General features: G+C 43.3%; 1 protein-coding gene across 21 annotated transcripts in view; it reads left to right on the top strand.

Annotated features, from left to right (window-relative positions):
* MAGI1 (membrane associated guanylate kinase, WW and PDZ domain containing 1) overlaps positions 1–13,736 on the top strand; it is a 338,676-nt gene that overhangs the window by 52,416 nt on the left and 272,524 nt on the right. The window contains exon 1 of one of the 21 annotated variants that reach the window (XM_041425927.1): positions 1,560–1,655. The exons of the other annotated variants lie outside the window; for them this stretch is intronic. The gene's annotated coding sequence lies outside the window, so the exon portion shown is untranslated. Of the gene's footprint in view, positions 1–1,559; positions 1,656–13,736 lie in introns of those variants that run through there. 21 annotated transcript variants of the gene reach the window in all.

Below are 13,736 nucleotides of genomic sequence, written 5' to 3' on the forward strand. Positions count from 1 at the left end.
CTGCCAGGTCCTTTCCTGGTGTCACCATATCCCCCATGCTCAACATAATTTCCCAGCTGTGATCTGTGGTGACAGTGACCCTGGGGAAGGTGTGTAGCTCAGGGTTAACCCACACCTGCACCACTCCATCCTCCTCTTGCCTTCTCAGGTAGTTCAACCTGTGCTAAATTTCAGAGTGAAGTGAACCAGTCTCACACCACAGCTCCTGTGAGCACCAGGAGAGACCTGGAGAAAGAAGAGGGCAGGATCACACATGTGTTAGCTGTGCTCATGCTGACAGCTTCTGTCTGTACTTCTGTGCTACCAGTACCCAGGGACTGGTCACACTGGACTTGAGTCCTCTGCTTTCAGTGTGACTGAGCTGCTTCTGCTCCCCCTGAGATCCAGCTCAATTAAAAGGGCATATTTACAGGTTGGGAAGACCTGGGGAAATGGCAGACATGCTAAAAATATATCATTTACAAGGCAGATATGCTAAAAATGGGCATTTCTGTGTCTGAATATGCACATCAGCATGCCAGCTCAGGCCCAGCTGGCTGGGGGGGATGTCAGGCACTGCACAGGCACTCAGGGGAGCCCTGGACCCCATCGCAGCCGTCTGGCCAGTTTGGCACTGGTGTCTTGCATGGATAGCACATTTATGAGAAGTTGGCTGGTTTAGGATTTTCACCTGAGGTGCAACATGGCCGTGTTGTGGGGATCCTGCTGTGCAGTGGGCACAGAGATCCCTCCAACCAGGAGAGCAGAGGCTGCTCAGCCACCTGTGGGCTCGTGTGCTGGAGTGAGGCTGACATAAGGAGGCTGGGTGGAAACTGGATCAGATTCTGATGCAAGATTTCTGGCAGCCTCCAGCTCCAGGGAAGCAGCAGTCCCTGAATCAAATGTGCACTTCCAGCTGTGGGGAAACAGCCTGCCTTCTTCATCCTTCTGCCTGTTTTCCTTTCTGATCTGTAAGGTTTCACATCTCGACTCCAGCAGCTTTGGTTCTATTGCTGGCACTGTTTGGATACTAGAGGAGACTTTTTTTGGCAGTCACTTGAGAGCTGTTCCTAATTTGCCTAAGTTCTGGGTTTACAGTGATGCAAGCAACGTGATACTATTTAGCAGCTCTAATAGAGGTCAAGGTGCTGTTGTCTTAGGTATTGTAAAAATGCCTTGTAAAAGGCTGTACATTATCCAAATGGGCTACAGGGAAGGCAAGCAAAAGAAGGAATAAACCAGGACCTCACAGCTGCTCCTTATAGATGTGAAGCTGAGGCACAACCAAACGTGCAGGTGTGTTTTGTCAGCACCTGAAATGGGACCCAGATGCCCTCAGTTTTGCACTAAATGACTTTTTGTCCATAAAATGGACAAACTCTGATTTAGAGTTAATTGCTAGAACAAGCTAAGGCTGTGTGCACTTTGCTCATTGCTTTATCCCCCTTGGATTTTAAATGCTTTGAAAGGGATCCTGGGTAAAGCTCATCCACTGCTGGGACATCCCTAATCTGCTTTCAGGGAAGATTTTTTTTCCCCTGAAACCTGGCCAGGGAGGAGGTGGGAGCATGCTCAGTGTCCCAGGTATGAAGCAGAGGCCGCACCCTCTGCCAGCAGCTCATCAGTCTCTGCCTGGGGATCCCAAAACTCAGCGGGGCAGCCACAGGAGGCAGCAGGTAAGGAATGCTGAGCTCTGCTTGCGCTGAGCCTGGGCAGGTTTTGTCTTCTCCCTAAGATACAAGGAAGAGGCTTGAGTAAGAGTGAGTGAGACTGGGAAGAGTTTCTGAAGGTGCATCCCCCAGGCAGCTGCTGCAGCTCTTTGTTTGCTCCTTCTCCCCATCCTTTGGAGCCATGTTGAGAGCTGGGGTGGTTGGGTTTGTTTCTGAGGAAATTCCTGCTCTGTGGCTGTCAGGGCACAGCTTGGCCCATGTCTGCATGCTCAGTGCCATTGTCAGCTTTGGCTTCTGCTTATATTTTTGGAAATTAGGTTTATAACCTGCAAGTTTCATCCAAAAAATCTGGGATTTTTTTTTGTTTTGTTTTGGTTTTTTTTGGTTTTTTTTGTCTTAAAAAAATACTCCTCTATTTCTTACTTCTCTGAAAACAGTACAATTCTTGCCCTGGCTGTTGTTAGGTGGCTGCCAGAAAGGGCGGTGCTCTGATCCTGTCCTGGTGTAGCTAAGAACTTGTGTGTGTTCTTTGCAGCATTGAAAGCCTAAATATTTATGTTACAGTTCTGGTCCCTTGCCATGATCTTTACTTATATATCATTGTGGTTATAGTTCCTAAATGATTTGAGCTCTAATAAATAGTTTATTGTGTTTCATATCAACAAGCCAAAATAATAATTGATCTTTCAGGATATAAACTCCTTTTATTACTTGAGGTATTGTTTGCTTTTACTGTTCAAGTTGTTTACAAGGAATTGTTTTTATGCAATATATTGTTCACTTGTGTATTCCGAAAGGACAACAATAAAACATCATTGTGCTCCTGGTTTCCCTTTGAAAAGGCAAAGCAGCCCTCCAAGCATGGCTGCTTTCCGTGCTGTAATGGTTCTGTGCTCTTTACCATTGTGTTCCTTAAATAAAAAGCACAAGATGATCCTGCCGTACAGAAACACAATTGTTTCTGTAAACAGTGTGTGCTCTGGTATCTGTAGCAAGTCACTAGTTATTATTTTATCTTCTTAATGAGAAATCAAGTTGCTGATACTTCCTTGCTTTTTGGAACTAATTGTTCCATGACTTTAAAAAGCACTTAATATAATTGGTAGTCGTTAACTTCTGATACAATGTGATGTAAGTGGAGGAAGTCCCTGTCTGAAGGGCTCTCATGGCACAGATATCCCAGCAAGGATTGCTCTGGGTTTGCCTTCAGTGAATTCCTTAAATCCACAGCCTCCTGTTGCTTGCTGTAGGAGCTGAGGCAGGGACCAGCCTGTCCATGGGCATTGGGTAAGGCTCATGAAATTGGGAAAATTTGTGTTTCCCAGAGCTAAGCAGAGGCCCAGAGAGCTGAGAGAGCTCAGCCATGACCTGTTCTGTGTTCCTGCCTTGTTGCCTGCACGTCCTGGACATCACCAAGGGACCAAGGTGGGGGTGGCTGGAGAATTTGTTCTCTGCTTTGGAGGGCTGGTGATAAATGTCAGTCCCCCCCAAGTCATCTTGTGGGCAATGGAAATGATTCCCAGGTGGCTGATGGGGAAAGGAATGGTTGGCATTTAAAGAGGAGTGCTCCTAAAGGCAGAAAATGAGCCTGTGGGGCAGCATCCCTGGGACTGAGGGGCCAGGGCAGTGCCAGCAAAGGACCCAGCTCTGGGGAGAGGAGGGACATGCCCAAGAGGTGCCACAGCTGAGTAAGGGCTGTAAATCCTTCTGGAACACTTGCAGGTGCTGGAAGATGCTGAGCTGGAGCAGGACAGGTGGGATGCAGGGGTCTGGGAGAGGGAAGGGTCTGAGATGTGTGAGAGCTGCTGAGCTGTGTGGGAGCTGCTGCTGCCCTGCCTGCCCCTTGCCCGGGCAGGAATGCAGCAGCCAAGTTGTTTTTCTTCACCAGGCAGAAGGGGTTGATGTATTTTCATGTCCAAATCTTACTACTAGGCGTGCTGCTCAGTTTGGTAAGCATTACCCCAGCCTAGAAATACTGACTGCTATCACTTGCTGTGTGCTCAGTGCTCTTTCCAGCTGCAGCTTTGTCACAGCCTGTCGGTGACAAAAGCACCTGAGGAGGCCATGGGCTGGTTTCCCTGTGAGGATCCCTGGGCTCTCTGCTGCTTCCAGCACTGCTGGCAGCTCTCCTGGGTTCTGTGCTTGTCTTATGGCAGGGCAAACTTTGGGTTAGCTCATCATCTGTCCTAATCAGGTGCTTTTTAAGGCAGAATGTTTCTTTCTTTTTCTGTTTTTCCTTCTCCTTTTCTGTCTTGAAGTAGCAGTGCTGCAGCCCAGAGGCTTTACGTTCCCTCTGCAGAATCTTCTGACAGCAAAGCTTGAGGGACGTGTCCCTGCTGTAAAACACTCTCAGATCATTGCAGAAAAGAGAGATTACAATCCCTGCTATGTTTTGCATGCCACAGCTTGAAACCTTCAAGCCTGGAAGGTGGGCTGCCCAGCTCCTGTCTTCCAGAGGGAGCCTTTGAGAAGATAAAGCTGCTGTCTCTTGCTGCTTCCTATCTTCCTATCTCTGCTTCCAAAACTGTTTCCCTGTGAATGAGTGTAATGGTAAAACAAAGCCTGGCAATAAGTGCCCTTCCAAAATGTGCATTTTCAGTCTTCTGATCTTGCTGCCTTTTGTCTCTGGGCTCTTCTGACCTATTCATGTCAAGAGAGCAAAGAATCTGTGAGACTCTGATAAATTTGTACAGCCCCTGCATAGTCTAGGAGAAGGTTTAATTTGATCTGACGTTTACTAATCTGCCAAGACTTTCAGTGATTTGTTTTCATACCAAGTTGAGTTTTATATCCCATAGAGAAATGGGTACATTGGTAACAACAGCAAGTGTATGAAGCCAAAAATTTGTGTTCATGCACTTGAAAATTCCTTTCTGCTTGCTTTTTATGGGGATTTATTGCTCCTGTTAATTGTCAGGTTGCTAATTTCATTCACCTGGTAAAGTGCTGGCAGAGTCTTAGCTGTGAAATGTGTGAGCCATTTTGTTTGGTTTAGTCTTGCATTGCATTCATATTTTCCTAAGGCTGTTGCCTTAACACACTGGCTGTAAAAGTGATTCCAAATACCAGATCGTTTTTCTACCCACCACATGTGACTGGTCTGACAGCAGCTTGTGTACAGATGTTCTTGAATTTATGTCCTTAAATGGCTCTCACACTAGAGGGGGAAATTCCTTAATTATTTATGTGTTTCTCAAACTTTGTGAACAAATTGGTGAAACAGTATTTTCCAATGCATTTTTTGTGCTTTTTGTTGGTTTGTGTGTTGTTGGTTCTTTTTCCCCCTTTCAACTTCTTTTAAACTTCTATTACTTCTTTTATATATTTTAAGATACCCTGTAGGTACTAGTAGAAAAAAAAAATTGTGTTTGGATCTGGAATCTGCATTCAATGAAGTCACACTAGGAGTTTACTTGAACCCCTGGATTAGAAAAAATAATTTCACAGTTCTAATTGTTGTATCTGAAGCCTAGGGGGATGATGATCCCTTTTTTGTAAATAGTGTTCCCTTACAAAAATCCATAGTGATGGCATAAATTTGACATTGAAAGTTTATGCATGAAAAAAAAATCAGTTGCCCTTTAAAGGAAAAAAAAAAAAAAAGACCAAACCAAGAACATGCACCCTGTCCTTACACTGCTGATTTTGACTTCAAGCCTAAACAATGTATTGCCTGCACAAAGCAAAGCATAAGGATAGATCTGACTGTAGAGATTCCTGTGCCACCACAGGTGCTCATTTGGACTATCCCATTGGTTTAGACTGGTTTTCTTGTTGTGAGAGGTCTGTTCTGAAGTTGAGACATGGGGCTGAGGTTTCCAGGACTGTGTTTGAGGTGTGTGGGTGGATGCAGCCCCTCGCCAAGGTCTCTGCTGTCACTGCACTGGGGACTTTGCTGCTCCCTCCAAGTAAAACCCAAATCCGTGCCCAGTGTGTGACCTTATGTTATGTAAGTTTTATTGCCCAGTTTCCATATCTGTTTCCTTCCTTGCAAGCCCTCAGCTCCTTGCTGGATGGAGCACAGTGGGGACTCTGTTCCCAGCTTGGAGTGAGGTGATGGTCCCTGCGCCTGCAAGGACACGTTCACCAGGACAGAATCAGCCTTGTGCCACTCTGCTCTCCTAACTCCAGTAGCATCCCCTTTCTGTGGGGAAAGGGCTCCAGCCAGCACGGCCAGCTCCAGGGCCTTGTGGCAAATCATCAGCGTCCTTGTTTTATTTCCTCAGATTGCATTTCATTAACCTTTAGCTTGCTTGCTCACTGCAAACTAATTTCTGACAAGCACCTGAGGGAGCTTGGTGTTTCTGGCCTCCTCCACCCTGCTGTGCTCACCATCGGCGTGCACTCCACCTTCCAGTGGGTGCTTGGAAGTGCTGGCTGAGCTCCTCAGCATCCTCCTGCTCACCTGCTGCAGCATCCCTGCCCAGAGCCAGGGAGGGATGCCTGCACTGAAGCACTGGGGAATGGTTTCCAGCCCAGTAAACCCAACAGCAGTCGGGAAGGTGATCATTCTTTCTGGAATTAGTAAAATGTTAATTGGCTGCCAGTAAACCTGAGTCAGGCACAGCTGCCTGTGGGTTTGGTTTGGTTTAAAAACTATTCAGGGTAAAATCTGTTGACAGCTTAAAGCTGTGTAGTGCTTTTAAATTTGTTTAAATTTCCATATTCTCACCCTGAGTAAGTTGGCAGAAGGTCTGGGTTGCTCATCAACCATATTACTCAGGTTTTGGTATCAGCATATTAACTGAACACTTGGCACTTTACAATTGCAATGGCTTCTTTTTAAGCAATTCTTTTGATTATTAAATCAGAGGGATTCTGATGAATTAAGAGATTAATTAATCACGTCTGTGTTCTTTCTTCGGGTTTAAAAATTAATACCAAGTTTTGAAGATAAAAGGTTTTTTAGAAAGGCAGCTTTTAGAGAGATTTCTAATAGCTAACAGAATACTCGTATCATTTTGAACATGTAGGGAAACTGAGCCACTCTTTACAGTAAATCCTTATTCTTCATTATGATTTTTGCTGTGTATAACTCATTAAAAAAAAAAATCACAACTCTTTATTTTCTCTCCTTCCAAAGAGAGATTATTGTCCATTTTGATAAGTGCTGTAAACTGGGTAGGAAAGGTGGCTCTGAGTAGAACTCCCTCCCCTTGCCAGTGGTTCTGCTGGTTGTCCAGAGTGGCAGAGCAGAGTCTGTCTGTCCATTTTGGGGAACACATTCTACCTTTGCTGAAATGTAATTTAACTGGGAGTGTGGCATTAGTGGGGAATGATGCTGAAAGCCAGGGTGCTCTGCAGTCAGGGGCAGGCTTTGCAAGGCACTCACAAAGCCAGTGCTAGTAAATACATTTAAATACATTAATAGTCATTATTTTGGACTGTAAATGAGAAAAGATGGTGAGCTAAAGGCAAGTCCTCCCTTAATTTCAGCTACTGCTGCTCTTTAGTTTTACAGTCCCTGAAACATTCTCCTCCTCTTAACTCCTGTTATTTTTCTGAGGCTGTGGCACATCCACAGAGTGCAGAGGCATCAGCAGAGAACTGCTTAACATAGTAAAGACTCCTTTCCCTCCCTTTCTTTTTATCTCCATCTCCTTTTTTTTTTTTTTTTTTTTTTTTTTTTTTTATATCTTTGGTTTTTTTTCCCTCCCTTTCTTTTTATCTTCATCTCCTTTTCTTTTTTTTTTTTTTTTAATGACCTGGCCAGTGCACTGAAGAGTTTGATTCTGAAAGCCTTAAAAATGCTGGTTCAGGCCCAATCGCCTTTATAAGCCAAGGTTAAGTATGATGTAGGTTTTAAATGTGTCAGAAGAAGCTTATACATGCATAGCTTGCTTTATGTCTTCAAATATTTGACATATGCAAAAAAAAAAAAAAAAGCTGCAACTCTCTGCTCACTGAGATACTTTTAAAAGAAGAAAAAGAGAGATTCTTCAGTTGCTTTCGCCATGCTAAATGTTACCTCATTAATTCAATTTGATATTCATCATCAGAGAGTGCAGTTGGCAAAGTTCATCCCCTCTTCACCCAGGCAGGATGGACCTGGGCAATTAATGGCAAAGTGGAGCTGTTTGAGTGGTCTTTGGAGATGGCTTCTGCAAAGGAGGAGGTTTTCCATATGAAATATCACCTTGTTATCCTGACCAGGAGGCTGTTTGTTTAAAGGCCAAGAGCATCACAGCGTTCTTAGTTCTCATGCCCAGAGTTTGTTGTCTGGAATTTAGCATCTTTGTTAACTGTTTACTGGACAAAGGTGATTTTAATGCTGTATATTAAGGTAGGCTTTCACAACTGGCACAGCTGGGAGAGTGATTTGGGACTTGTCACTGTCTGTTATTATGGAAAGTCTCTTTAAACATATCTTGCTCATCCTTTCTATACAGAAGTACCTTCTTTTGTGCTCTTTTTGTTCAAGAAACTGGGAGATTATGTTCTTATTAGTCCACTCTTAAACAGCTACAGATTAAAAAAGGCTTTTTTATTAGAGCTCCATTGTAATTTTGCAAGTAATGCTTTGTCAGGAAATCGAATACTCATTTTTTTTACCAGAGTGGATAATTAACCACTGAAGCAATTTATCAAATGTTACCCAGTGGGTTCCCTGTCATGGAGGACGTTAAGTCAAGGATTGATGTATAGGGAAATGCTCTAGTGAAAGCAGAAGCCAGGGAGGAATTGATTGATATGATGTGGCCTTTGTTACGTGGGGAGATGGAAATAGATCATCTTGGGGTCCCTCGAGGCTATAAATCCATATGAATCTGTTACCTATAAATACTGATAGGAGATTAGATCTGGATTAGAGCTGGCAATGGAACCTGGGGTGTGCTGCCAGGGCTGCAGTGGGATCCCTGAAAGGCTTAATTTAGTTTCTAATTCCTCTGAGTGACGGGGTGCCCTATTGAGGCATTGTCCTGGTCCCAGCACGGTGTCACCTTGTGAATTAGTGGGGTGATTTAATGAGCACTCCTGGGCGGCTGCTCTGTGTGTGATCACCATAGTGAGCCTGGCTTGGCTGCAGAGAGGGGAGATCAGGTGCTCAGAGACCAGGATGTCACTGCAGGAAAGATTTCACAGGGAGAACTATCCTCCTTCACTGTTGGCAAAAAGCCCCTCCAAACTGAAATAATTAATACCTGTTTGTTTTGGGCTTCTTTTCCCTAAGGAAAAGCATCAGTGTTGAGGAATTTCATATATATGATATATATACCATATATAATATATCATATATATAAAAATATATATAACATATACCATATATATAAAACATATATAACATACATCATATATACAAAAGCATATATAGCATAGATAGTATATATAAAATATAATGCATATCATATATATAACATATATATCTATCATATGTATGTCATATATAAAAAGGAAATATATATAACATATACCATATATATAAAACATATATAACATACATCATATATACAAAAGCATATATAGCATAGATAGTATATATAAAATATAATGCATATCATATATATAACATATATATCTATCATATGTATGTCATATATAAAAAGGATAAATGTATTTTTTTTCTCTGTGCTTTTTTTTGTTGAATGCATTTACTTGCTCACTTTCCTTACTAGGAGAAAACCTTGGAGGCTTTCAGGTTTTAATAACCCCTGGCTTTGAATTCCATCCAGTTCTGGTTGTAAAGTGAATCCCCCCATTTTCCAGCTGAGTAACTTTGGGAAGTGTTAGAAACCTGCGACCTCATTCGCCCTTCAGCATCAGGGTACTCCACATCTTTTGTAGGATTACTCAGAGTGTGCTTAAGAAAATGTTTTTCTATTTGTGCTTCTCTGCTAGTCATTGGATTCACACTAATGGTTATCTTTACTTTGTATTAGCATTTATATAATCACAGATTTATTTGAGCTGCAGCCTGTTTTGAAAGCGATTGCTGGCTGAGTGATGGTGTGGCTGTGGTTGGTGCAGGGGGAGCCTGCCCACGAATACTAAATATTCCTGGAGTGGTACTTTGTGTACTGGGGCTTAATGGAAGGGCTGTCTTTGATCCAATCACTTTTTTATTAAGTGTTGAGAGGGCACCTGTAGTTGAATGAGGGGGTGAGAACTTCATAATGGACTTTAGAATCAAGGTGCTTAGATGTAAAAACAGATTTAAAAAGCCCAGAGTTGGTTGTTTACATAGGGGTTTATTGTGAGTGGTTTGTTTTCCAGCAGTGACTCTATATTTACTTCTCCCCTCTTCCTGCAGCTCGGTGTTGATGTGGGACTGTGTGTCCCAGTCCTCCCCAGTGAATGTAGGTGCTGGGATTTGGGTTCTGTCCCTGTGCTCTGCACATGGGAAATGCTGCTGGAGCCTCGGGTAGCCCAGCTCTGCTTTCATGAAGCCAGGCCAGCAGAGTTGCCCTTAACTAGACTGCTAAGGGCAGTGATGAAAAACCTTCCCCTCTGTTTTTTTAAGGAATTTGTATGGTCATGTCCCTCCCTGAGCACCCAGTCAGAGCCTTCCTGGGGTTTCAGCTGCCTCCCTCTCCCCATTTCCAGGCAGGGTGATGCAGTCTGGCACAGAAAGCAGGGATAGGGCAGCAGGGATGCAGAGAGCCTCCAGCACTGGGGACCTGCTGCAGTCTCCTGACCAAGTCCCCAAACAGACCTGCTGCACCCTGTCTTTGAGACAGCAATTTTCTTGACCAATGGATTCAAAGGTCTATCTGTCTGCTTTATTATTGCTATTTATTGCCTCAGTGTTTGTTTGGCAGAAGGTTTTTGTGTTTAATACCAGCCCTGCTGCCCATTGCCAGGAAATTTAGAACCTGTGAGTGGTTTCAAAGGCCATCTGACTCCAAAGCTTCCAGCAGGATTTATGTTTCTGCTGGTGCGGAGTTACAGTGTCATAAGCTTTTTATTTGTTCTTATTATATCATGGGCATCTGCAGACTGTTGAGTCCAGTTTTCTTCAGCTGTTTATGTGCAAATACGTCTCTGATCTTGTGAAAGGAGGTCATTCATTATTTCCACTGACTGCTGCTCCAAGGAAACCCCCCCCCCCCACCTTAAGTCATTAAAAGAAAATGGAATTAGTTGTGCCAAAACTAATGGCTAAAAAATACGTATGACTCCACTGTTCGTATGAAGGCTGAAAAAAGCTCTTGGTTATTTGGAGTATCCTCCTGATTCAGTGTCTATCAGGTTTTATTCTGGTAAATCTGGCCTGCTGTCTGTAGTTTAGCTGGCAATGGAACCTGGGGTGTGCTGCCAGGGCTGCAGTGGGATCCCTGAAAGGCTTAATTTAGTTTCAAATTGTTGTAAACAATCATTTATTAAACTCCTACTCTGTTTCCTGCCTGGCCAAAACAGTAGCAAGCTCCCTTCCAAAATTACTTCTAAAATTTTGACTTTTGGTGGAATCCAAAGGTTGCAGACTTGGGGTCTGGTCCTTCCTCCTCCTGGTCCTTGCAAATGACTTAGGAATTCTGAGTCAGGGCTTACTCTTTAAACCCATTTCCGTCTGCTTTCAAAATAATGTATTTATTAATGCAGTGTGATTTGAACAGCTGCCAAATGTAACAGAATAACTAGGTCTAGTTTTTAAGGTGCTTTTCTGGTGATCTTCATGTTTTACTTTCTGATGTTTCTTTTTTTTTTTTTCCTTTCCTAAAAAAAAAATAAAAAGGTTTTGCTGACTGACATGATATGTAATCTATCAGGGGAAAAGAGACACATTTTCTAGGTACTGATGTGGTGCCTGTGTGGTGATATGTGGTGGGTCATTGGGTCACTGTGGGATGGGGCAATGCAGTCAGGGCATGACCAATACTGACCCTTTATTTCTGCTTAAATCTTTAATATGTTCTGTCTAAGGATATAATGCATCCAAATAAGGCACATCTATGTGCCACTAATAAAAGGTCTGTAACAGAGTTCAGATCACTGGGTGATAAAAATCCACTTTTACTCCTCCCCCAAGATTTAGCCATGTTGTTCAAATGTCATCTGGAGGTGTTGTCATTATCTGTATCTGCTTGTTGTGCCTTGGACAGGCAGCAGAGATTTGTGTGGGAAAGCAATATTCTATACAAGGTAATACAGCTGAATGACTTTTTAGCTTTTTAATGCTTCTGCAGAAAAGATGGATATAACTCCTGAGTCCTGGGCTGACAGCACTGTTGGAGTGTGTGCCACGCTGCAGTGTAATCTGTCTTCCCAGCATTTCATCTAGTACACATTTGCTTATCCAAATACTATTTTGTTATTTTTGTAGCTGTCACTTGCAATTCAGCTTAGAACAGCAAATGTCAGAAAATAGTTACAATCAGCACCAGCATTTTTTATGGTGTATTTGTTAGATGGCTCCTCCATCTAACTATTTGAAAAGCAAAGTATGGAACAGTGGAACGATTCTGTGAGGGCAGCCAAGGATTTCTGCCTGATTTTTTTTCATCCTAGGCATCCCTAGCAGGTAGCAAAGATGACAAGTCTTGTCCTGCAGAGCTCCATTTTATATATTAATGTGTATTTTTACCCTAGTATTGATCCTTCTTTGTACAAGGATTTCCAGTATGGCAGGGAGCGAGGGGAGCCTCTGCTGAGCCCAGCTCCAGCTGGTCTGGAGGCACAGTCACAACCTGCTCTGATATTCTGAGGCACCAGTCCAAGAAGTTCACTGTGGCCTTGAGGCAGAATTCCTGGAAATCTCTCTTCTGGATCTTTTCCCAAATGTTTCAGATGGGGCTTTTTGAGAAATAGTCTATATTATCTTCGTAAGGAAAGGTAGTTGTTCCGAAATGCGTATATCTCATGTAGTCATCTCACCCTGAAAAAGTTCTCTTGAAAATGAGCCCTGCTGTGCTTCACTGCCAGAATGATGTCATCTGGAACCTTATCTGTGAATTTTGGACAAGTTCTTGTTGTTGGAAAGAGCACTGGTGTTGATTCTGCTGATACATTCCCAGATATACTGCTGGGTTTTCTAGCAGGCAGGTTGAAAAGGAGCACTGTGGTATCAATTGATGCTCCATGTTCTGCTGTGAGGAGTTGTGTAGTCAAGATTTGTAGCATGTAATGCACATCTTAGCATGGCTGCAGATGTGTAATGACAATTCTTGCCTTGTCCTGCAGAGCTCCACTTTTGTATATCAATGTGTATTTTTACCCTAGTATTAATCCTTCTTTGTACAAGGATTTCCAGCATGGCGGGGAGCGAGGGGAGCCTCTGCTGAGCCCAGCTCCAGCTGGTCTGGAGGCACAGTCACAACCTGCTCTGATATTCTGGGGCACCAGTCCAAGCAGTTCACTGTGGCCTTGAGGCAGAATTCCTGGAAATATCTCTTCTGGATCTTTTCCCAAATGTTTCAGATGGGGCTTTTTGAGAAATAGTCTATATTATCTTCGTAAGGAAAGGTAGTTGTTCCGAAATGCGTATATCTCATGTAGTCATCTCACCCTGAAAAAGTTCTCTTGAAAATGAGCCCTGCTGTGCTTCACTGCCAGAATGATGTCATCTGGAACCTTATCTGTGAATTTTGGACAAGTTCTTGTTGTTGGAAAGAGCACTGGTGTTGATTCTGCTGATACATTCCCAGATATACTGCTGGGTTTTCTAGCAGGCAGGTTGAAAAGGAGCACTGTGGTATCAATTGATGCTCCATGTTCTGCTGTGAGGAGTTGTGTAGTCAAGATTTGTAGCATGTAATGCACATCTTAGCATGGCTGCAGATGTGTAATGACAATTCTTGAGCACACTGAGGTGGTTCTTTTGAAATCAGCATTATTTTAGTTTTCTGGCAGGGACTAGGATAGATAGGGGATCTTGCATATTTTTCTTGAAGTCAGTGGACTGTTGGCATGGCATTTGAAGGTGTATGAGGCTGGGAAGAAGTTTTATAAAATCTCCAGGAATCCTTCAGTTGTGGTGAGGAGCTGTTGGGAAAACAGGGTGGTGTGGTGGGAGGGAGACTCCAGGCATTGGCCTCCAAGGTGGTCTCAGCAGGTTGTCCCTGTGAAAGGATGACAATGGTAGTAGCTGATTTGAGATTTGCTTGGGAAATGGCTATTTCCATAAAGCCTAGGCCTCCAAAAAGCAAGTTTTGT

Source organism: Onychostruthus taczanowskii, unplaced genomic scaffold, assembly GCF_017590055.1.
Source record: "Onychostruthus taczanowskii isolate IOZ18803 unplaced genomic scaffold, ASM1759005v1 scaffold9, whole genome shotgun sequence".
NCBI classification, from domain to species: Eukaryota; Metazoa; Chordata; class Aves; order Passeriformes; family Passeridae; genus Onychostruthus; species Onychostruthus taczanowskii.